Below are 25,683 nucleotides of genomic sequence, written 5' to 3'. Positions count from 1 at the left end.
TTTTACTGTCTATCTCAGCCTCCTGCCACAGGAGTGCCCACTGCTCATGGAGCAGGCAGAGCCCTCAGGGACCGTCTTCTCAGGAGGTGAAAACCACTGACACAAGCAACAGAACACAGGTGCCCTGCAAGACTTTGGTAGCAGGAGGTGGCAAAAAGGCTCACTGCATGGGGCCTGTGACTGTATGCTTGGAGTCAAACTGGCCCATATCCCAATACTGCTCTCTAGGGACCTTGGCACAGTGGTAGGGCGTTTGCCTTGCACGAGGCTGACCTAGGACGGACTTAGGTTTGATCTCCTGGCATCCCATATGGTCTCCCAAGCCAGGAGTGACTTCTGAGTGCATAGCCAGAGTAACCCCTGGGCATCACTGGGTGTAGCCAACCCCCCCAAATAAACCAATGCTGTTCTCCAAGCAGAAAATAGCCCTCCCTTCTCTTGCCTTCCCTTCCCTTAATTCCTTTCTCTTCCCCTCCCTCCCTCCCTCTCTTCTTCCCTCCCTTCCTTCTTCCCTTCCTTCCTTCATTCCTTTTATCCTTCTAATCTTCCTTCCCTCCCTCCCTCCCTTCTCTTTCTCCCTCCCTTCATTCCTCCCTTCCTTCTCTCTCTTCCTCCCTCCCTTCTTTCTTCCCTTCCTCCTTTCCTTCCTCCCTCCCTTCCTCCCTATCTTTCTTCCCTCTTTTTACCTTTCCTCCCTTTCTTCCTTCCTCCTTCCTTTCCTCCTTCTTCTCTCCCTTCTTCTCTTCCTATTTTCCTCCCTCCCCTTTTTCCTTTCTTTCCCTTTCTCCCTCCCTCCCTCCATCCATCCCTTCCTTCCTTTCTTTGTTCCTTCCTTCCTTCCCTTCCTTCCTTTTCTTCCTTCCTATCCTCCTTCCTTCCCAGGTGCTGGTAGTTTTCTGGTCTGCATGCTCTGAAGTGATACCCAATGTCCTTTATATCTGAAGCCCCTATCCAGCCTTCTGCTCCATAAGCTCCTGATTTATAGTTTGACTGAACCTTCTAGTAAACAGATGATGAGCAAGAGTCAGAGAGGGAAAGTCTGTCTGGATGATGAAGGAATCTTTTATGCTGAGTGAAGTAAGTCAGAGAGAGAGAGAAAGATGCAGAATGATATCACTCATCTATGGGTTTTAAGAAAATGAAAGACATTCTTGCAATGATAATTTTCAGAGAGGAGGGCTGGAAGTTACAGCTCACCTCATGAAGCTCACCACAAAGAGTGATGAGTTTAGTTAGAGAAATAACTACATTGAGAACTATCCTAAAAATGAGAATGTATGAGGGAAATAGAAAGCCTGTATAGAGTACAGGCAGGGGTGGGGTGGGGTGTGGAGGAGGGAGATTTGGGACACTGGTGATGGGAATGTTGCACTGATGATGGGGGGTGTTTTTACATGACTGAAACCCAACCACAATCATGGTTTAAAGATGTTTAAATAAAATATTTAAAAAAATCAAGTGTCCTAGAAATATTTTTTTTTCTTCTTTTTTTTTTTTAGAGACAGGGTCTCACTATGTTGCCCAAGCTGGAGTGCAGTGGCTATTCACAGGCGCAATCCCACTACTGATCAACACGGGAGCTTTGACCTGCTCCTTTTCCGACCTGGGCCGGTTCGCCCCTCCTTAGGCAACCTGGTGGTCCCCCGCTCCCGGGAGGTCACCATATTGATGCCGAACTTAGTGCGGACACCCGATCGGCATAGCACACTGCAGCCCAGAACTCCTGGACTCAAGCGATCCTCCGGCCTCAGCCTCCCGAGTAGCTGGGACTACAGGCCCACGTCACCACGCCCAGCAGAAATTTTTTTTTAATTGAAGAAAGATTCCACCTATTGGAATCTAGAGAGATAATACAGCAAGGAAGGCACTTGTCTTGCATTTGATGACCTCTTTTGAATAACTCCAGCACCCCATAAGATTTCTCAGAGTCCCCCCAGTAGTGATTCCTAAGCACAGAGCCAGGCCTAAGCCATGAACAGAGCTGGTGTGGCCCAAATGTGAACAAAATTTTAACCTTTCAAAAAAATTTAAGCTATGAATACTTGTTTTAGCATTTATTATTCAATAGTACCCATACCTTTATTGTATAAAATTGAAAATCATCAAATCAGAAAAACAGCCTTTTTATGGCGAGTGCTTCTAGCCAATCAGACGTAAGTGAATCTGTTGTTAATGAAAGACTTTACTTTTAGGTTTAGCCAGTCTTTAAAAGTGACTTTTCAGCCTGACTCCTGAGCATCCCTGATGAGTTCTACATGAAGCTAAGAGTGAAGTCATGTGTGCATGTTGTTGGAACCAATAACTTAGTCTTCCTCCTCCCATCTTAATGGAACATATCAAGAGAATGGGATTTATAGTAGTTTCCTGGAAGAGTGACTGTGACTGGAGGTAGGTGGAGATTATAAGGATATTGAAGTCATGGGGAAATGATAATAAAGCATGTTAGAGGAAGGTTCTGTGCATAGTGCTCTCCCTGTGCTTGCTGAGGTAGCATAATTGGACTGGGGGGAGGAGTCAGGGCAGGATTCCTTTTCATTGCATGAGCCTTCCAAACCAATATTCAAGCACTGTTTTCAGAGCCCCACCAGGGTGATGCCTAGAGAATGCCCACACCCCATTCACTCCACTAACCACCCTAGCTTTCCATGCTGCTGATGACAGTTAAGGATTGGCCCCCTAAGTCACTGAGATTCAAGTCTCACTCTGTCTTCATAACATCTGGCAATTTATTGGGGAGAGAGGATGGGAATTACTCTTCAGTAGTGCGAGGAATTGAACTCAGGGTCTTAAGCATCAAGGTAGGGAGTCCAGGACTCTTGTGTGTAAGTCTTAAGACCCTACCTCCTCTACAAACCACACACAACTTGTCCATCATGCAAGAGAAGGAGATGGTTATAACCTCAATGGGTATAGTTATAAAGGTGAAAATGGAGCACTTGGAAGGACCATTTTGAGGTTCCCTATGAGAAAGAGTGGAACTGGAGCAGAAAAGGGGCCACTGCAAATACTGAGGCCTGATGGAAAGATATCCTATGGCTTGACAGCTCTTGAAAATGAACTGCCTAGTGGAACTGTCCTATGCATGGCTCAGGATGAGCTAATACAGCCAGAGCAGCAGGGGTGCTCTGAGAAAGCTAAATATTGACATTCTCGTGATTAGTGCACTGCTCACATTTCCCTCTTGGGACCCCAGATTAATTTAAGTTGTGCCTGTTCAGGACCAGGAGCAAATTGCATTGGATGTAATGGACCCCACGAATGTTTCTTTAGGAAACATATCTAAGGTCCTTAGAGCCAAAGGAGATGGGAGGATGTGGAGAAAAGGAAATGAAAGAGAGATCTAAAGGCAATGATAGGGCTCCATCTTCTAACTATGCTTCCTTGCAGACACACACTTATGACAAACACACACATGAGTAATTTGTGATAGTATGTGTCTTAAAACTCTCAGAATAATCTACCTAAAGTAATGAAAATTCTTGTTTGCCTGGGATGGGGGAAAGATGAGTCTAGAAAAGGAAGTACATTAATTTCTTAGGATGTGGTTATCCAAGGGTAAGGGTTTGCCAGTTCTTAGTCACATCTTAGTGTGTGGTCATTCAAGCTGCCTGAGGGGTGACAGTCTTCCATGTGGCTCCCTTCAGAGAAGAGCATGCCAGGTGGGTGATGGCTCTGTTTGGCCTAAAACACATCCACATTAAACTCATGCCTCACCTCTTTGCCATGGCTAAGGTGTCAAGAATTTTGGGTGGGAGAGATCTGAGGGTGGAATCTATTCACTCTGGCAAACACCACCTTCCTATCCCACATGAGTCTCTAAGTTTGATCCCTGGGGCAGCCCAGGTGCATAGAGAGTGCAGTCACAGCATCTCCCAGAGCTAATGCATCTGCCCAGCAAGCACCACAGATATATATGTACTGTCTCTGCAGCCAGGGATGCAGACCTGGACAGCACCGCTGTGAGTACCAAAGAGACCCAGCATGGGAGTCTTGAGGGGTTCCGACTAAAGGCATGTGCACTCCATGCCCACCATGAGCACCATAGCCCAGTGGGTGACCTCAGTCATCAAAATTACAGCACAACAGGGAGACAATAGGGAGTTTCCGGGTGCAGCTCAGCTCTGCCAGTCCCTGGCACTCTTCACTAACTCCAAGTAGCAGCTAATGCCATAAACTGTAATGATTGTTTCACCTATAAAACGTGTTTCTCTTGGATGCAATCTAAACTACTTAAGGAGTCTTTCTATGTAATGGTTTAAGGCAGCAGCTTTATAATTCCTTTTTATAAGAACAGCTTCATACCTCTAATAGTATCTCACACACCATGTCCATCTCCCAAATACCACTATTCAGCCACCTAGTCTATAGACACACACCCCTCTGCACCTTCTGCAATGGTGAGCACAGTATTCTGGGCAGAGCTCAAAGGTTTGCTTTGTTTGCATTATTTCTTTGCTTTATCCTCCACACATGAGATAGTCTGTTATTTGTCTTTCTCTTGGCTTACCTCACTTCACAAGACCCCATCCAGTTCCATTGATGGCATCACAGAAGGCAATCTTCTCAGAGCTAAGCAGTATTTCATGTGTGTGTCAACTGTCATTAGGAATTGGGCTGTTTCCAGATCTTGGCTGTTGGAACAGTGCTACAATAAACACAGCTCGACACATATCTTATTTGATTAGTGGTTTGTTTGTGCATTTGTTGTCGTGTTGTATTCTTGTACCTCATCTGCCTCTGCTCAGGACTTACTCTTGACTCTCTGCTCAAGGATCACTCCTGGAGGTGCTGGGGATTCAAACCCAGGTCAGCTGCATATAAGGCAAACACCTTAACAGCAGATGAGTGTTTTGCTTTGTTTTGGTTGGGAGGACTCAAATCTAGTACTCCTTAGGATCTTCTGGCTCAGTGCTCAGAACCAGCTTTGAGGAATGCTTAGGTGACCATGTGATGCTAGAGATCAAACACAAGACACCAACGTACAAAGCATGGCTGCTAGTGCATCTCCCCTATACTCAGGGTATCATTCTTATAATCTTTGGTTTGATGTCTCAGAATGGTTATATGGTAGCTCTATCACTAGTCTTTTTGAAAGACTTTTTTGTTTGCTTTTTGGGCCACACCCAGTGATACTCAGGGGTTACTCCTGGCATTGCACTTAGAAATCTCTCCTAGCTTGGAGGACCATATGGGACGCTGGGGGATCGAACCGCAGTCTGTCCTAGGTTAGCGCGTGCAAGGCAAATGCCCTACCACTTATGCCACTGCTCTGACCCCTGAAAGACCTTTTTAATAAAGGCTGGACTAGTTTGCATTCCTGCCACTGGTATATATGGTTTCTTCCTCTCCACACCAGCACTGGGTTTTGAGCTCTGATATCATCCACTCTCACAAATGGATGATCTCACACAGAGATGCAATCCAGCATTTACATACATGTGAGCCCCCCCACACACACACACAAAGAATACTTAAGGGTGTGAGGCTACATTGTGTTATTTTATTTGTAGTTTTAATATAAATACTGATGGACACTTTTTCATGTGGCTGTTCCCATCTGCCTGCTTTCTTTACAGAAATGTCTAACCTTGGTAAAGGCAGAACTGTGGGTCCAATGCTCTCAGGGAAAAAGGGAGAGGTGACCTCAGGACTGACAGATGGAGGGCTTGAGAATAAATACCACAACCTCCCTTAAAACCTCAGAAAATGGTACCCAGCCCCACGCAGAGAGAACAGGCAGTTCAAGAATGTATTTGTGGATGTAACCATAACAAGAAATTGGATCCTTGTGGCCTCATTTGTTTCGAATGCTTTTCTCTAGTTAATTATCCGAGACCAGCTTGGGAAAGGCCTGAAACCTGCATTCAAGCTGAACATGAAGCACAAATACGTGTGAAAAGGCACAACTGGGCTTCATCTTCTCAATCTGGGAGCTGTGATTTGGGCCTGTTGATGACAAAGGGGTGGTCTTTCTCAGAGTCTCCTGCTGCTGCCGCCTGTGAGGGTGTCCACTTACTGCCTTTACTGCAGTTTTGCTCTTTCTCTCTTTGGGAATGAAGGGCAGGTGGTGCGCAGGACAGTTCACCAAGGCAGATTAGAGCTGAAGGTGGAACCAAGGCTTAGCTCTGAGGAAAAAAACAGTTCAGAAATTCGTGTAAGTGACTTCTGTGACACTTTAAAATAAAAAAGAAACACCAAACAAAAAACCAAAACCATTGAGATAGAAACAAGAACAAGAAAAAAAGAGAAAAATAAATGGCTGAGTCAGCAGGACAGATGGAAGCAATGAGCATCAAGGACTTTAGAGGAAACTGTGACCACCCTAAGTGACAATTGAGCTCAGCCAATGACCTGATCTTACACCCCAACACCTGGACCTCATGCTGGACACCCACCCTGACATAACACAGACCAAATTTGCCCTTGCCGCATAGCTAAGAGAAACGCTGCCAGCCCAAACCACATCTCAGCCTCATCTTATCCCACGTGTTTAGATCTGATGGAACACAAAGCAGTTGTAAGGGAGAGGTGATTTCATCTCTTCCCCAGGGTGGTGTGACTACACTGGTAAATAAAGCTGAGCTGGGCAGAGAAGTGAGCAAAGTCGGGCCTGCTGGCACAGGCTACAGCAGTGGACAGGACCCAGCTGGAAAGGACAGATGTGGAGTGAGCAAAGAGTTAGCTGGTTAGCATAACTGCCCTGGCTGGGCCCTAAGACCACAGAGAGTTGCTTCCTTACAGTTCTGGAGCAGCAGCTCCAAAACAAAAGCTGCCCTGGCTTCTATGAGGGATGGCTGTGCTCCCTCCTCTTCATCTGAGATCAGGACCCCACCTTTATGCTCTCATTTGACCTTTATGACATATAGGAGGTCCCATTTCCCAATACAGTCATACTAGGGATACAACATTTGAGTTAGTGGTGCCAGAAATTTCCAGTCTCTTTTAGTAGTTACTCCATATGCTTCATCACACATGATTAGGTCTGTGTCTCAATCTTCTTTTCACACACATTCCCCTTCCAAACTTGTTTCCTTACTGAGCCCCTGCCCCACATCCTATCCTACTGGTTGCCCTAGTTTAGATCTGTAGTTCCCCATTGACATACTTTTTCACTTTGAAATGTTCTGAGGATTTACAGGGAGCTATTTGACTTCTGAGAAAAAGCTATTTCTGTCTCTAGTGTTCATGTGAGATAAAACTTGCCTAACTCCCGCATCTTCCTCTCTTCTTCCCTCCCTTCCTCTCTCCTTTCCTTCCTTCCTTCCTCCCTTCTTTCCTCCTACCTTTTTTCCCTTCCTTTCTTCTTCCCTCCTTCCCTTACTCCCTCCCTCCCTCGCTCCCTTGCCTTCTCCTTTTCTTTCTCCCTCTCTCCCTTGCCTCCTTCCCTTCTTCCCTTTCTCCCTTCCTTCCCTCCCTCCCTCCCTCCCTTGCTTCCTTCCTTCCTTCCTTCCTTCCTTCCTTCCTTCCTTGCTCCTTCCCTCCTGTCCTCCCTGCCTCTCTCCTTTCTTCACTTCTTCCCTTCTTCCCTCCCTCCCTTCTTCCCTCTCTTCCTTCCTCCTTTCCTCCTTGCCTACCGCCTTTCTCCCTTCCTTCCTCTCTCCCTTCCTCCCTCCCTCCCTCCCTCCCCCTTCCCTTCCCTTCTCTTTCTTCCTTTCTTTCTCCCTCTTTCCCATCCTTCTTCACTCCTTTCTTTTTTTTTATTTTTATTTTTAATTATGTGAACAATGATGCAAAGAAAGAGGACAAGGTAAAGTTACAGTGGAAGGACAATCACCCAAAAACAGAGTTCTCAGAAGAAATCCCCCTGCTGACACCTTAATTTTGAACTTACAGTCAAAGAACATTAAGAAAAATAAAACAGAACCCATGTACAATTACTTTGTCCCTCAAGACCCCAGATTGTAGTACATTATAACATTTCTTAGTGGTACACAAAGCAATCTAAAGCCATAAAATTTATGTAACTCCTTAAACTTGAAGGAATAGTAGTTTTTTACATTTCCATGCACATGCATATTAGTTTAAGTTAACCTCAAAAGTTTAAGTGTTTTTTTTTAAGGTTTAGAGTCAAAGGAGCACCATAAAAATGATGTTAGAGTGGCAATTATCATTTGCATGGGCCCACCAAAATATCGGGGACATGGAAAGGAAAAGCCTTGGCCTAAATACAAGGAGACCCTACCCCTGAAGTTTCCTGGCATAAGACTAACTCTAGGCTCCAGGCAAACTAGTTTGTCCAATCCAGGTCATTGTCTGTAGTGCCAATACAGTTTTATTTTTCACATAGTCTCTGTTGTTGGCATCAGGCTTCTGTATTAAAAATCCTGGAATCTGCATATCCTACATTGAAGTCAAGATGGTGCGGAGTGTCCTCTAATTTCAACTCACAATTAAAGAGCAATGCAGAAAGCCCTGTCCAGTAAGCAGGTCGTTGTTGTAGTTAAGTCTTCTCAGTGTTAAGGGAAGACTCTTTTAAGTAGATCTATGTCAGAGCAGTAGTAGGGTCTTCCCTGGTAGAGGATTGCTTCCAGGTGATGTTATAGACAAATTTGGATGTTTCATAGATGGCTTCCCTGGTTCAGGGGTGAATGGAGAATGTCCATTCTTCTGAGGCCTGTGCCAGATCATTAAGTCAATGTTCAGGATGTAATGTCCCATTGCTCTACAAGATTTGTGTGTTCCTATCGCTATTAGATAAGAACTTATTTGTATGTATAGTATTTTTCATTTTAATGTACCTATGCAAACAAGGAATAATGCCACATAGTGTTATCAGCGCATATGGGGGCCACAAGAACAAGTCCAACAATCCCTGTGACTTGGTTCAAACATAAGCATTAAACTGAGGGACACTTTCACCAAAATTCCTTATTGAACAGTTCACAAAGAGAAGAAAAGATAAAAAGTGGGAAAAATAAACTATCTAACATAAGACAGAGGACACAATTGTCACCGTTTAAGGGTATATTCAATAATAGTTATAGTGGTTGAGGGAATATATCTACAATATTCAAAGGAGATATGCATGTCCCTTTTATGTCATTAGAAATAGTCGGCATCATGTGCTCCATATTTTTGCTCATTCCCTAAGCCGAAGTCTAGGAGATTATGGTTCCAAAGGTTCTGCTCAGTCTCTGTTGTAAAAATTGGGCCTCTGTACTAAGAAATACAGAAAACTAAACACACCAACAATGATGGAACAGAACCTCTAGAACCCTAAAGACTCTATCCTAGGCCTTGTCCTAGGACCTGCTCAAATACCAAGATTGCTAGCTACAGTGGCCTGATTTTCTCATCCATAACTGAGAGGAAAGTTTCCTGACACCACAAAAAAATTCCTGGGATATGGCAATGAGTATGTATGGAGCCAATGGTTGTTCCTATGACAATATGCTTCAAGAGTGGAGAAACCCTGAATCTCTTAGGCCACGGGAATTTCCCTCCTTCCCCAATACTTACTGTTCCTATGCAGAAAAAAAAGGGGGGGGGACACCAAACCCTGCCACTCCAGCATTCCTTTTTCTTGTTTTGTTATGTTTTGTTTGTTTTTGATATTAGTTTCTTTCTCCTTTTGCTTCCACTTTTTTCTTTCTCTTTCACTCTTGTGGATATTATTTGGTAATTTTTTTTAGTAGTTGATACCAAATATTTTTTCTCTTTTCCTTAACCTTTTTATCTCCAACAGAATAGCATAACTTGAATCATTCAACCTCATGAGGAGGGGGAAATGATGATACCAGGACCAGTCATATGAACGTGTAGTAGTGCGAATAAAAAATGACCAGACTGGAACACCAAACCCAAAGTCAATGACAGAATAGATACCCAATCTACAACAAGATGTAAAATGGAGACCAGTTATACTAGTATTCTGGGGGCTAAAGGAGGGAGATATGGGAGACATGCTGGGAACAGAAGTGGAGGGAGGACAACATTGGTGGTGGGAATGCCCTTTATTCATTGTCACTATGTACCGTAAATAATTCTGTGTAATGCACTTCAGTCACAATAAAAAATAGTTGGGAGGAGGGCGCTGAATTCTGGACACTACTTTGGTCTGTGATTTAACCTTCTGGAGTTTGCAAAATGACTCCCCACAGTTCAATATCAGGAAATGCGTTTGAGTGGGAACTAATCAGAAACCTAGTATGGTAGCAACCACAGTTACACAATGAAGGAAGGAAGAGGCCAAGAGGCCACTGAGAGTAAACAAGTAGAAAGAGTACTGGTCTCTTCCCAGCCTGAGAGTCCATCCTCTCCTTTTTATTTTCAATATATATATAGTGCCCCCATGCGGTTTTTAAAATGGAGACCAATGAGAAAAATAAATTACCAGTGAATGTCTCAACATACACCAATGCTGCTTCGGTCCCCCTTCCTCCCCATGCGTCCCCCCCCCCCTTAGTGTAGGGAGAGAAAGGGGGAAAGCCTGAGGACCACTATAGAGTCCACCTGAGCCGGCACCCAAGGAAGGCCTGGTTGCTCCTTTCTTCCTTTCCTTTCCTCCCTTCCCTTCCTTCCTCCCTCCCTCCCTCCTTTCTTCCTTTCCTTTCCTACCTTTCCTTCCTTCCTTCCTTTTTTCCTTCCTTCCTTCCATCTTACTTTCTTCCTTCCTCACTCCCTTCTTAGTTTTGCATAATACCCAGCACTTCTCAGGGGTTATTTCTGGATGTGTTCAAGAATGAGACCTGGTAATGCTCAGGAGACCATGTAAAGCACTGTATATTTGAACAAGATCAATCACACCTCCTGTGCTAGTGTCTACAAAGTTTTTTACTTTTCAGTTTTGGGCCACAACCAGCAGTGCTCTGGAAATACTTAGGAGACTCTATGTGGTTCCGAGGGAGTATTTTTATTAATATTTATATTAATAAATCCTGTGAGTAGTAAATGGTGCCCCTCCATTCTTTGAATTCTCCTGCTCACACCAACAGAAATGAACTTCAATAATCACCAATGTGTTTGGTGTTTCGAAATTAGAGGCTGTAGGATAAGTTTTGACTTTGATACAGCAGAAAGTCTAAAGGACAGTTTGAGATGGGGGAGATCCTGTTGGCAAATAGAAAAAGAGAAGGAGGAAAGAACAGAGGAAGGTAAGTAGAAAGGAAGGGATAAAGGAAGGAAAGGAGAGAGGAAGGGAGTGAAAGAAAGGAATGGAAGAAGGGAGGAAGAAAAGAGTGGAGGAAAGAAAAGTGGAAGAAAAGGAGGAAAGAAAGGAAAGGAAATGAAAGGGTGGGAGACTGTTGTGTATGTAAAGCAACAGGAGACAACAGTGGACAGAGAAGACAAAAGAAAAATGGGTCCTGGACATCGCAACCAGGCCCTGGCTTTAAAACAAAGGGAGGCACAGAAAGAATTGGGTGTTTGATGAAAGTGACACAGGATTGATCAGAATCTTCTTCGGCATATACTGGAGAGAAGTGGACTCACTGGACACCATGGGATGGAGAAGAAATTTCTCTCTGCTCCCTCTCCCAAGCAGCCATGGGCAGAGAATCCCAGTACAAATGTTTCCCTACACTCATCAGGGTCCCAAAGAACTGTCTGGGCTATTTTCCTGAGACTTCTCACTGGAAATCTTCCTTTGGTGATTGTTGGCTTCAATCTTTCTTCTGTGCTTTCACATGGCAGGTCCTGGCTACATAAACTGCAGGGATGTGGGCATGTTCAATGTATCCCCAAGGAGCATGTTGAAGAGCATCTGTGTGAGTAGAAAGAAGCGTCTATTAGCTTGGTAAGGAGGTTTGGGTTTGGGCCTTTGTGAATTCAGGCTTCCCCTCAGTACAATAAGCCCAGTGCTGTGGAGTCTCAAGTCTCAGGGACCCCAAAAGGACTTGGGGTAAAGTACCTGCATAGAAAAGCCTTGAGGCTGCAGATGATTCCCAGAACATGCCAAGTATGACATCATAGTGAAGTCCATGGCTACAGCCCATCATGTCACAGCTTGGTCATCACGATAACAGCAGCCAGAAAAGGAGGGTATCTTTCTGGGATCCCTAGTACAGTACAGGGGCAGTTACATGGCAGGAAGACTGGAGACCCAGTTCCAGCTTTAGACACTCTGGCCTCCAGAACCCCTTCAAACCTTGGATTACCTAATCCTTTGATTAATGAACCTCCTTCAAGATGTCTGCCTTACCAGCCTCCCCAGGAAATGAGACCAGGTACCCCGAGGCCAGCTCTGAGCTCTCCGTGGACAGGGCTGCCTGGGTGTCTGTCCAAATGGTGACCCATTGTTTTCTTTCATGAGAACATTATTTGCCATGACTCACTGTCGTGCTGATCATGGTGAGTTGGATCCTATTACAGCTGGCACCCTGTGACTTCTTGGGGAAAAGAAAGAAAGAAAAGAAGGAAGAAAGAAAAGAAGGAAGAAAGGAAGAAAAGAAGGGGGACGGAGGGGGAGGGAGGGGAGGGAAGGAGAGAGGGAGTAAGGGAGGGAGGGGAGGGGGAAGATAGGAGGGAGGGGGAGGGAGATAGAGAGAGAGAAAGAAAGAGAAAGAGAGAAAGAAAGAGAAAGAGAGAGAGAAAGAAGAAAAGAAAAGAAAGAAAAGAAAAGAAGAAAAGAAGAAAAGAAAAGAACAAATTTGGAAATCACCCAAAGTGTTCCTTGTTGACCATCACCTTGACCATGAAGCTGCAAATGCACAGATACTGATGAAGCTGGTAATTACGAATCAATGCAGGCTTTGAGTTGTATCGTTCATAGTCATTACTGGCCTAGAGGCGTTGATGATAGAAGGAAAGGCCATTGTTTGCTGATATCTTTCACTGAGAAGGGTCTGATGGAAAGTTCTGCTTCTCCATTCACCTTTGTATTTTTTTGGGCCTCCAGGAGACCCCTAGGGACCCCACTAATCATTCTGGTCAGTGGGTCCTTTTAAAGTCCTAAGGGTATGGGCCTGATTGAGTCCTGCACTCCCAGATTATTCAGGCCACCCTAGGGGTGCTGAGGACCTCCAGGGTCCTACCAGGATGTGTGCTCAGGGGACCATGTGTTGCCAGGATGGATGAGGTCAGGTTCAGGTTAGGCCTGAACTCTAAGTACTGAACTCTAATCACTTTTTGATGTGGGTGTCTGAAACCAGGAGCTTCCAAGTTCCACCCCCACAAACACCTACACCCATACCCACATACACACACTTTAAAGATGGGTCTTTGGCTGCTGTATCAGTTCTAAGGAACCAACAGACACACCCCTGCACATACCCTCCTCCATTCTGAAAAGCTCTGAGCTGCTCTATTGCCTTCCAGCATGTCATTGCCAGCATTCCCAACAATAGGGTCTGTGTTGCTGCTGGCTCAGAACCCTAATTAGCACTAAATCAATTGTGCCTTTATCAGCTCCTGCTGCTAGGGCTCAGCTGGGGTTGGGGTGAGACAGCTCTGCCCTCTGCTCACCACAGCCTTACTTCCTGATTCCATTTAGGACTCTCTGGAATTTTCTGACTCCACAAACTTCACAGCTACTTGGTTGACTGCAACCCTCTCCCTCTCCTCTGCATCATACAGAAAGGGTGAGCCCAAGAGGGACATCAGGCCCCCCTTCATGCTGGCTCTTTCTTGGGCTTTACATTAGGAGATCTGAGCTATAAATGGGTTTAGAAATGAATCAATGAACAGAAGGGCAGTGTCTACTTGTAAATGAGAAGGATCTAAAGACACCATCTTACTCTCAAGTCCTTATCAAAGCTTTCCCCTATTCACCCTTGGCCACATCCTTGTCCCTACACAAAGGGTGTTTATACATATTGTGTATTTAATGTCAAACCAGTAGTACCTATGAGAGAGAACAGGCCCCAGATCCTAGAACAACCCCCAAGGCCACCTTGAGAGAGCTATGAAGGCCTCTGTAGGTTATAGGTTTGAAGAGTTATTTTAAGGCTCTGAGCAGAAGCTGCTTCCGTGCCACCAGCCATGGGCACCCACCAGCTAGTGTAGGACTAGACCCTTCTCAGTTCCAGGGTCCACAGTCCCTTCTCCCCACATGAACCCCACCTGGTGGGAGACAGTGTGTCTGCCATCTTATCAAGTTGTTGGCACCTGAATAAATCTGTTTTTTTTTTTTTTTGTCTCTCAGTATTGGTTTTTGAGTATTGAACAACTAGACCTTAAATTCAGTAACAGAGGTTCAGGGTGGGATTGTCAGGGGACACTCCATTTTGGTCTGACTTTGAGATGGTAGAATCCGAGAACAACATCACTGCTTGGGAATGGTCAGACCATCTGTCCAATGCTGGTTTTACAGGCCAATTCAAATGAGCCAAGGAACTCATACTTCTCATACTGAGTTTCACTTCTCATATGGAGATTACTTTTCTTGAATTTCAGGCAAGGCCTACTTTGAGGTGAACCCCAGAACAATGAAAGCAGCACAAGGTGGTTTATGGGCAGTGCCTGAACATATTCTCCAGCTGTCTCAGGAAAATATGGCTTATCTCTCGGATTTAGAACATTTCCCAAGGACAGAATTATTGCTCCCTTATTCCCCATAGAAAAGGAAGCACTTTGAAAGTATTTGCTGAGAATTAGTACATGCTCTTTCCTCATTTTAAAACAATGTTTGTAGTGTGTTTCTGGGCCTCTGTCTCTCTGGAGACATAATAAACCTTATCTTTGCAAGTTAAAGGAGAAAAAAAAAATCACCAGACTTGATTGTTGGTACCACTGCCTGTCAGAGCCGAACTGCCAGAGATGGGCCCACACTGCTGGTGTCCACAGAGTTTTGCAAGCAAGACTCTCACAAATATCACAATCTTATTAGAGAAGCCCAGGGGCCTATGACAAACCCCTAGGCCAGGAGAGAGATAGAAGGAGAGAGATGGGTATGGGACCAAGGTAAAGTCGGATTGAGGGCCAGGTATGGTAAAAGGATACAGCTGAAAGTAAATAAAGGTCTGTACAAATTAGGGAGAAAAGCCACCACCAGGGGTAGAAAAAGTTCAATCCACTTGCTTCTCCAACTGTCTCTTCAAACTGCCAACCAACTCTCCACCACCCATATTCCCCATAAATAGAACTTTCTACTCTCGGGGTTTTATAGGCTCAGCGATTAGGGTCTTATTTAAAAGAGCAGACCCCTTTTATGGCTGGCTGGTGCTGGACTGTAGGAATAGAGCTGCAGAGACAGCCACATGATGCATCACTCCACTGGGCTGTGGTTTCAATGCAGATCCTCCTACACTGCCCATTCAGTATCCACCCACAAGTAGCCAGATATTCAAATTCTGAAGAACTGGTCTGAGGAATTAGCACAGAATCATGGACACAGCAAGGACCCCAGCACTGGGATGTAGTCCTGGGGATTCCCCCACAACTCTGCAATTTCAGGCTCCACCACTGAACAGTCCAGCCAGGTTGGTGGACAATCACTAGAGTGATTCCCCTGGGGCCCTCTGAGCACTTATTGGGAGCTCACCCTTAAATTCTTAAGGATTAAAAATGGCTCTATGTTTTGCTTACTATGGCTCCTTCTACAAATAACTACATATGTTCATCACCCAAAGGGTGACATAAGGACAGGATGTTAGAGGGGTTAGAAGTGAATATCAGAGAGTTATACTTTTCAAAGGAAGACTCCATGTTTGATTGCAAAGAAGCAAATATAATGTGTTTCTTGAACAGAATGACCCAATGATTCCAATTTGTTCCCAACATTTGATGAGGATTGGAAGCACTGGAACAATAGTGCAGAAGGTAGATTATTTGCTTTGTATGTAGCCAACCCAGATTTGATACCCAATATCTCATATAGTCCTCAGGAGCAATAACTGAACACAGCACCAGGAGTAAGCCTTCAACACCACTGGTTGTGGCCAATAAAAAAAGACCATGTTAGGGATAATGAAATAATATACAATTAATTTTATGTTGGGGTCCTAGTTTGATCCCTGGAACTCTCTATGATCCCATGAGCACTGTCAAGAGTGACCATGAACACAAAGCTAGGAATAATCTCTGAAGTACCACAGGTGTGACCTCAACACCCCAAAAGAAAAAATAAAGAGACCCTTTTAGAAGCCTATGAAAGCCACTTTTCTCCACATGATAGTGACAATGTTCATATTTAATTAAAAAATAAAATAGATTTCTGGGACCAAACATTACATTTGGTTATCATGTACAAATCCTTTTGTGTTATCTGTACTTTATGATCTTCTCCATATTCCATCTCTGGACTCAGAATCACACATTTCTACTTTAACAAAATAGACATCCACACTCATGGAACTGGTTCTCTCCTAACTCACTGGATTTCTCTGGTGGCTACTGTGGTCTTTGAAGCTGTGAGATTTTCCTTCTGTTCTTCTGCTTAGTAAAATTTTCAGATAAACATTTTATCTGAGGGAATTCTACCCTTCTTTCTTAGAATTTATTTACCCCTATTCCATTACTATTCTTTTGAAAATCTCAGAGGAAAACATAATCTTTTGCTTCAGAGCTTTTTCTAGCTAGTTCCACTTATTTTCTACCACAGAAGCAACACCTCCTAGTAATTAAAAAATAAAAACTGTACAGAAAACTTCCTAGATTTTCTTGCTTTTAGAGCAGAAAAAGCAAACCTTTTTCCCAGCAGTTACATCTTTTATGATTTGTCAGCCATAGGGTTTTGTGTCAATTACTCAACTCTACCAATAACAAGAGAACTGCCATAGGAAATAGAGAAATATATAAGCATGGCTATGTTCCCATTCAACCTTACTTTTAAAGCCAAGCAATGATATAATTTCCCTATCTTTGTTTTAGATTTTAAAAAGGGAAAAGAAGAGGATATTGATTATCAATTAGGAGTAGCATTGATTGTTTTCTTTGTGCAAAGTATTATGATATAATGTAATCAATCTCAAATTCCGTAGGTTAAAAACACTTATCATTTTGTAAGTTAAAAAGTAGCAAGGGTTTGGGGCCGGTGTGATAGTACAGCAGTAGGATGATTGCCTTGCATGATGCTGACCCAGGACAGATCTGGTTTCCATCCCGGAGTCCCATATGGTCCCCCAAGCCAGGAACGATTTCTGAGTGCATAGTCAGAAGTAGCCCCTGAGAATCATCGGGTGTGACCTAAAAATAAATAAACAAATAAATAAATAAATAAAAGCAGCAAGGGCTAAGGAAATAATAAAGTGGATTAAAGCTCTTGCTTTGCATGAAGCCAACCTAAGTTTGATCTCCAGTACTAAACATGGTCCTCCAGCATCGCCAGAAGTGATCCCTAAGTGTAAAACCAAGACTAGGCTCTGAGTACTGTGGTGTATGGCTCTAAAATCAAAACCAAACTAACAAGCAAAATACTTTAAAGAAACTTTAAAAGACTAAGCATTTTTTCACAGACAACTAATAAACAGTGGAAGTAGAAACTTAGATCTAATCAGAGATCATGAACCAGTTCATGGTTTCTGCTATTCTTGGAATGGTCATTCTATGAAGCTTTGCACACACCATTTAAAAGCTGTTTAAAGGGGTCAGAGAGATAACACAGCTGTAGGGCGTTTGCCTTGCATGTAGCCGAATGGTGGCTCAAATCCTGGCATCCCATATGGTCCCCTGAGTCTGCCAGGAGCGATTTCTGAGTGCAGAACCAGGATTAATTCCTGAGTGCTGCCCGGTGTGACCCAAAGTCAAAATGAAACAAAAAAATAAATAAAGCCTGTTTAAATCTTTTTTTGTAAGCTTTTCGCAGAAAATGTTTGCTAAACATCATTGGGAAGGCTTAGTAAAGTCAAAGAATTAAACTTCATTAGAGTGATTGAACTGACTTTAATTTGCTGAACCCAAGTAGACCTTGGGTTATTGAGATAGTGCATCAAACAATTTAATATAAGCCTCTAGCTGACAACTGTAATTTGAAGAAGCAAAGAGTAGGATACACATGTTTTCCCCAAGACACTTAGCATCTTCCTCATTTTCTTCTCATGGAGTCCATCTTGGTCTGAGCAAGCCAAGGTACAGCATTGATTCAGGGAGACTTTCGAATAGATTCATAGTGGTCAGTGGCCACAAGTGCATTTGCCCTTCCAACCTCCATGATGAATGTTTTCACTTGGCTTGTTTTCTGTCCCCTCATTCATGGGTGAAATCAGCAGTTCCTCGGAAATCACAAAAGATCTGACAAGAAACTCTTCTCCCAAGGGTTAAAGGCCCCAGTCTAATACACTTTCTTCTCCAAACATCTTAGCATAGATGTTTACTACTAAATATATAATTCAAGCACATGTCCCCAATGTCTGCAGCTGTCCTGAGAACAAAGCTTCACCTTTGCATCCTGCTTCTTTCTAAAAGTTACACTTGCACAATGATGGGGGCTTCTGTATGTTCTGACACAGAGTGTATGTTCCTCACATAAAACAGCCACATAAACTGAGTCAAAACCTGATTTAGCAAACACACACATCCCCCTCTGGTTCTGGAAGAGATGCTGTGACTGTCACCCACCATAGTTCTTCCCCTCATCCACTCTCCTTACTCTACTAAAATGCCTTGAATTCCCTTTCTCTCCAGATACATCTGGTTCATTGTGATTATGCTCATTGGCCCTCAGTCCAAATGGAAACCCGCCTATAGTTGGGGGTGTGGGCAGGAGGGAGTGGTGTTGCTTTTCCCCAAAGGTCAAACCTCACGCAGCTGTTCCTCTGGCGAGCTCTCCAGCATCCACAGCTGCCCAGCATTTATGGGATGTTAGCGATGTGCTCTTGCACAGAGCCCAGAGAGCTTGCTGTTCTGCCAAAACAAATCCTCAGGGGAAAGAGGCCAGAGGAGTGGCTTGCACCACATGTGCAGGCTGACTGGACACCCCCTTTTGTCATGGGTCCCCCATACAGATCTCATGCACAGCAGTGCAGAGGCCTGGGGCTTAGACAGTTCTGAATGTCTGCTTTCTAAACCTACAGAACACCTGAGAATATGCTAAGGGTTGAGATCCAGGGCTTTGAAGAGCAGCCTGTGGAAAATGAGGAAATAACGGGACCATGCATAGAACAGCAGCAACTTGGAGAATCCTCGGATTGACTGCTCTGGTCCTGCGACTTGTTTCCAGTATATGGAATGTGACAGGGAGGAAAAATGGGGAGCCAAAATCTTGCTTGCTGACAATGTCCATTCTCTTGTAGCACATAGGCCTACATCCTTGAGACCAGTGTGTGGAGAACAGCTCTGACCCTTCCAGACCAATTTATAATCCCCTTGGCTGTAGACTATCCTCAGAGCAAGCATATTTTCTCTTAACCATCAGAGCCCCTAGAAACCCCAGCAGCAGGCAATAGCTCAGAGACATATGGGAACCCTAGACTTTGAGGTACTTTTAGAGATGGAGCTGAGAGATGAGTGAGCGCCATGTACTTCCGTGTAATTTCTGGTCCACAGTCTTTCTGTGGGCACTTCCTGGGAATGAATAGTTTTGGATGTTTCTTAGGAAGCCCCACAGACCTGAATTCCCAACCCCCATTATTCTGAAAGCGAGGCTGCCATTGATCACAGCATTTTCATCAGTGTCTTATTTCCAGTCTTCATTTCTGCATCTAGAATCTCTTCCTGTGTAAATTTCCCACCTCGATGGTCCTATCTCAGGTTCTGCTTTGAAGAAAACAAAGTTTTGGGTTGTTTTTGGTTTTGTCCCAGCTGCCTATCCAGAACAAGAGGCACTTCAGATCAACCAAGGCAAAACAGTCTGGGTCATTGTAGCAAGCACGGGTGATTGAAGTTTGGAACCACCAGTGGGATTAGAGGAGCTGGTCTTCTAAGGCCTCTGTGTATTTAAGCTTCTTCATTGCTTATTGCTCCTGCAGCAGCGGAGACACTGCTGCGGAAGGGATACATCCGCTCTTAAATCCTTCCAGCCTGTCAAGGACATCCAATAGTCATAAAAGTTGCCATAAAATGATAATGGAAATGACATCAGAAAAATAAATGACCCACTTTGATGTTCTAGATCCAACATCCTCCACACAAGAGTTACCACAAAGCTGAGGTCTACAGCTTGAAAGAAAGGTCTATACCAAGAAAGCTCCCAATGAAAGGAATTCAAAATTAGTGGGAAACTTCATGGTGACGTTTGTGGCATTTATCCACCATCTCCAGAGGCCTATGATGTTGGTCAGAGGAAGCATCTGGTCTCAGTTCACTTCCTGGAACTGGAGGGAGTAGAGCAAATCAGATTGGCAGAGTTCTCCAGTTTCGGGGGCTGCCTGAGGTACTGGTCTTTGCCTGGCTTGAGGTTGAGATAGAGGAGCAGTTTGGGCTGCTTGGGATCCCTGCAAAGATAGCAGGTGTCTGGGACAAGGGATGATAAAAATGGGGGTATACACCAAACCAACTGGGCCTCAAGGAACATGAAGGTGGGGCTCTAGTGACTGGGGTCATTTGCACATGGATGTGTATGCATTTGTGTGAATTGGGGTAGGGGTAGGGGGATGGTGTAGGGTTCAGGAGCCACATGTGTGCTTAAAAAAGACTAGAAAAGTCTGATCCAAAGGAGCAGAGCACGAGCATCTAAAAACTAAAGGGCTTCTCAGAGGACCCAGAGTGTAAAGACTGGGAAAGTTTATTTACCTTCCTTTTCTCCTTCCCTCCTTTCTTTCTTTCCTTCATTCCCTCTTTATTTCTATTTTTTGTCTCTTTATACTTACTTACTTCCTTTCCCCCTTTCTTTCTTTCTCTTTAATTTTCAACCAAAGTCATCACAAGGCATCTAGTGAAACAAAAACATGGCCAATACAAAGGCAAAAATAAAATGGAAAGAAACCACTATTATGAAACAAAGGTATTGAATAGACTTTGAAGCAATGGTTTGGTTTGATGAGAAAGAAGGGGAAAGGTCAACCGCTGAGAAAATTGCTAAATTCCTAGGACCTGGAGGGATAGCACAGGAGGTAAGGTGTTTGCCTTTTATTTGGCCAAACCAAGAAGAAAGAAAGAAAGAAAGAAAGAAAGAAGAAAGAAAAGAAAGAAAGAAAGAAGAAAGAAGAAAGAAAGAAAGGAAAGAAAGAAAGAAAGAAAGAAAGAAAGAAAGAAAGAAAAGAAGAAGAAAGAAAGAAAATAAGAAAGAAAGAAAGAAAAAGAAAGAAAGAAAGAAAGAAAGAAAGAAAGAAAGAAAGAAAGAAGAAAAAGAAAGAAAGAAAGAAAGAAAGAAAGAAAGAAAGAAAAGAAAAGAAAGAAAGAAAGAAAGAAAAGAAAGAAAGAAAGAAAGAAAAGAAAGAAAGAAAGAAAGAAAGAAAAGAAAGAAAGAAGAAACAGAAAGGAAAGAAAGAAAGAAAGAAAGAAAGAAAGAAAGAAAGAAAGAAAGAAAGAAAGAAAGAAAGAAAGAAAGAAGAAAGAAAAAGAAAGAAATAAAAAAGAAACAAGAAAGGAAGAAGAAAGAAGAAGAAAGAAAGAAAGAAAGAAGAAAGAAAGAAAGAAAGAAAGAAAGAAAGAAAGAAAGAAAGAAGAAAGAAAGAACGAGAGAGAGAAAGAGAGAAAGAAAGAAAGAAAGAAGAAAGAAAGAAAGAAAGAAAGAAGAAAGAAAGTGAGAAAGAAAGAAGGAGGGAGGGAGGGAGGGAGGAAAGAAGGAAGGAAGGAAGAAAGAAAGAAAGAAAGAAAGAAAGAAAGAAAGAAAGAAAGAAAGAAAGAAAGAAAGAAAGAAAGAAAGAAGAGAGAGAGAAAGAGAGAGAGAAAGAGAGAGAGAAAGAGAGAGAGAAAGAAAGAAAGAAGAAAGAAGAAAAAGAAAAGAAAGAAAGAAAGAAGAGAAAAAGAAGAAAAAAGAAAGAAAGAAAGAACGAGAGAGAGAAAGAAAGAAAGAAAGAAAGAAAAGAAAGAAAGAAAGAAAGAAAGAAAGAAAGAAAGAAAGAAAGAAAGAGAGAGAGAAAGAGAGAGAGAAAGAGAGAGAGAAAGAAAGAAAGAAAGAAGAAAAAGAAAGAAAGAAAAAGAAAGAAAGAAAGAAAGAAAGAAAAAGAAAGAAAGAGAAAGAACGAGAGAGAGAAAGAGAAAGAAAGAAAGAAAAGAAAGAAAGAAAGAAAGAAAGAAAGAAAAAAAGAAAGAAAGAAAGAAAGAAAGAAGGAAAGAAGGAAAGAAAGAAAGAAAGAAAGGAAAGAAAGAGTAAAGAAAGACAGAATCTAGTTTAGGATTTATTGATGAGTATTCAAAGAGAGCTCTAAGTAAGGCATATGCGCATAGAAAGTATTTCTTTAACTATTGAAGCACTGGAGACCAAATATTTTTTTAAATCTCTAAGGAAACTAGTAATTAGATAGTTCAGTTATATTTTTACTCTTTTACATAGTCCTGCTAGCCCTGTAGTGATTGTCCAAGTTACCAGGAAAGTCAAGAAGACTTGTCACCAATCCATGAATTACCTCTAAAACAAGCAGGCTGCCTTCCAATCATTCCTTAAACAGAATGAATTGTTGTAGGGGAAAAAATACTGATTCAGTTTCCATTCTGATTGGAAATAATTTAAATGAAATAAAGTCCTTATTGGTGAAAATCTTGATTTATAGTATAATGCTTAAAGAAATAAGTATTTTTCAAATGTTTGCAAGAATTAACCATTAAAATATGATATGTTTCTTAATGTCTATGAAGATATTTCTAAAATAATATACATGCTATATAAACATATTAAAACACTGAGAAGTATAAAAAAGCAAGGTATGTAATTCTGGTACTCAGTAACAACTGTTTTTAATACATATCCACATTCTTTATCTGATTCTTGGAACCAATTGAGTTTTGGAATTTGTATTTCTCAAGTATCAGTTGCAATTCGATATTTGCACCAAAGATTCTATTGTTTTCTTTATATTTCTATTTTTAAAAACCAGAAAGTTTTATTTAAGCTGTGGAAAAATTACATAAATAATTACAGATCTCATTTTTTAGAGTTTTTCCTTACATAATTTTTATAAAGCTGTAATTGCTTTAGATATTAATCATAACGTTTGTGGGTTTTTGCAAAATAATATCTTTATTTAAGCATCATGACTATAAACAGGATTGCACTTGTGCTTCAGTCATAAAAAGAACATCTCCCTTCACCAGAACAACATTCCCACCACCAATGCCCCCCCTCCCTCCTTTCCCACTCTCTGCCTGTATTTGAGACAGGCATTCTATTTCTCTCACTCATTAACATTGTCATGATAGTTAGTGTGGTTATTTCTCTAAATGCACTCACCACACTTTGTGGTGAGCTTCATAGCATGAGCTGGTCCTTCCAGCCCTCATCTCTATTGTATCTGGGCATTATTACAATAATATCCTTAATTTTTCTTAAAACCCATAGATGAGTGAGTCTATTCTGTGTCTATCCCTCTACCTCTGACTTATTTCACTCAGCATAATAGATTTCATGTATATCCACATATAGGAAATTTCATGACATCATCTCTTCTGATGGCTGCATAATATTCCATTGTGTATATGTACCACAGTTTCTTTAACCATTCATCTGTTGAAAGACATCTTGGTTGTTCCAGATTCTACCTATTGTAAATAGTGCTGCAATGAATATAGGTGTGAGAAAAGCATTTTTGTATTGTGTTTTTGTGTTCCTAGGGTATATCTCTAAGGATGTTATTGTTGGATCATATAGGAGCTCAATTTACAGTGTTTTAAGAGATCTCTATATTATTTTCCATTAAGGCTGGACTAGATGGCATCCCAATCAGCAATGAATGAGAGTCCCTTCTCCCCACATCCCTGACAGCACTGAGTGTTTTTGTTCTTTGTGATGTGTGCCAGTCTCTGTGAGTGAAATGATATCTCACTGTTGTTTTGATCATTTCCCTGATGATTAGTGACGTGGAGCAATTTTCTTGTGCCTTTTGGCCATTTTTATTTCTTCTTTAAGAAAGTGTTTGTTCATTTTATCTCCCCTTTTTTTGATGAGGTTAGATTTTTTTTCTTAGTAAATTTTGTCAGTACCTTGTATATCTTAGAAATTAGCCCCTTATCTGATGGGTATTGGGTGAATAGTTTCTCCTATTCTGCAGGTGGCTTTTGTATTATAGTCACTATTTCCTTTGAGATTCAGAAGCTACTCAGCTTAACATAGTTACATCTGTTTGTCCCCCCTTCCACTTGTTTATTTGGAACAATAAACACCCACAAATAACTAGAGAAATTCTTGGGAAAAGAAATATGGGAGGCATCACTTTCTCCAACTTTAAATTGTACTACAAAGCAATAGTCATTAAAACAGCCTGGTATTGGAATATAGACAAACCCTCAGATCAAAGGAATAGACTTAAATATTATTTTTCCCTTTATTTAAACATCTTGATTACAAATATGATTGTGATTAGGTTTCAGTCATGTAAAGAACACCCCCCCCCCCTTCACCAGTGCAACATTTCCATCACCAATGTCTCAAATCTCCCTCCATCCAACCCCACGCCTACCTGTACTCTAGACAGGCTTTCCAGTTCTCTCATTCATTCATATGATTATGGTAGTTCTTGCGGCTTTCTGGGGACCCCGACCAGCAGGGTAAAGGGGATGAATGCCGCAACTTATTCGTGGATTCACTGAGGCCGACGCGATCCAAAATATCTGTGGAAAAATCTGTAGAGATTAGAAGGAACGGCCTAAGTCTTGTTTCTGATCAAAGGCAATTTTATTATTATTATTATTATTATTTTTTTTTTTTTTTGGTTTTTTGGGCCACACCCTGTGACGCTCAGGGGTTACTCCTGGCTATGCGCTCAGAAGTTGCTCCTGGCTTCTTGGGGGACCATATGGGACGCTGGGAGATCGAACCGTGGTCCGTCCTAGGCTAGCGCAGGCAAGGCAGGCACCTTACCTCCAGCGCCACCGCCCGGCCCCCTAAAGGCAATTTTATTAAGGTGGGTAAGTGCTTATATATTTTTTACACAAAGAGAGGCATGTCTCAAAAACTATTGGTCATTTTGAACCAGCTCTTATCCAATTATATTCCAAGCATAGGCACATAACCAAAAATGAATAAAGGCACTAAACATTAAGCCTATGGGGCATACAAGCATTGGTCAATTCAAACAAGCTTTTCACCAATTATATGCTTACTACAGGTATTTGGCCAAAAAGGGAAAAAAGGATAGAGTGTGCTTTGTTAAGCACAGCCCATAGGAGGTGGGGAAGGGTAAAGGGGAAGGCATAACTCAATGGCTGATCCTAGCAATCTTAGCTTGACCAGAATCAGAGACATATAAGGAAATACCATCTACATCTTGTTCCTGGCCTCATGGCCCTGTGGTTAGCACAAGGGCTATCTTTTGTTGCAAGATTTTCTATTTGCTCATGGGCTAAGAACCTGCCAATGGTCACGTATACAGTTCAGTGGAACTTTCCACAGAGATAGAGGCTAAGTTGATAGCATCTATTTTGTGCAGGCTAGAGCAGTCTCCCACAAGTTCTCAGTGTAGTTATTTCTATAACTGCACTAACCACTCTTTGTGCTGAGCTTCATGAAGTGAGCTGGAAGTTCCAGCCCTCCTCTCATTGTCTCTGAGGATTGTTGCAAAAATGACTTTTATTTTTCTTAAAACCCATAGATGAGTAAGACTATTCTGTGTCTCTCTCTCCCTCTGACTTATTTCACTCAGCATGATAGATTCCATATACATCCATGTATAGGAAAATGTCATGACTTCATCTCTCCTGATGGCTGCATAATATTCCATTGTGTATATGTACCACAGTTTCTTTAGCCATTCGTCTGTTGAAGGGCATCTTGGT

This window comes from Suncus etruscus, chromosome 8 (genome assembly GCF_024139225.1).
Source record: "Suncus etruscus isolate mSunEtr1 chromosome 8, mSunEtr1.pri.cur, whole genome shotgun sequence".
In the NCBI taxonomy this organism is placed as follows: Eukaryota; Metazoa; Chordata; class Mammalia; order Eulipotyphla; family Soricidae; genus Suncus; species Suncus etruscus.
The sequence above is the reverse complement of the archived record's forward strand: the minus strand, read 5'-3'. Positions refer to the sequence as shown.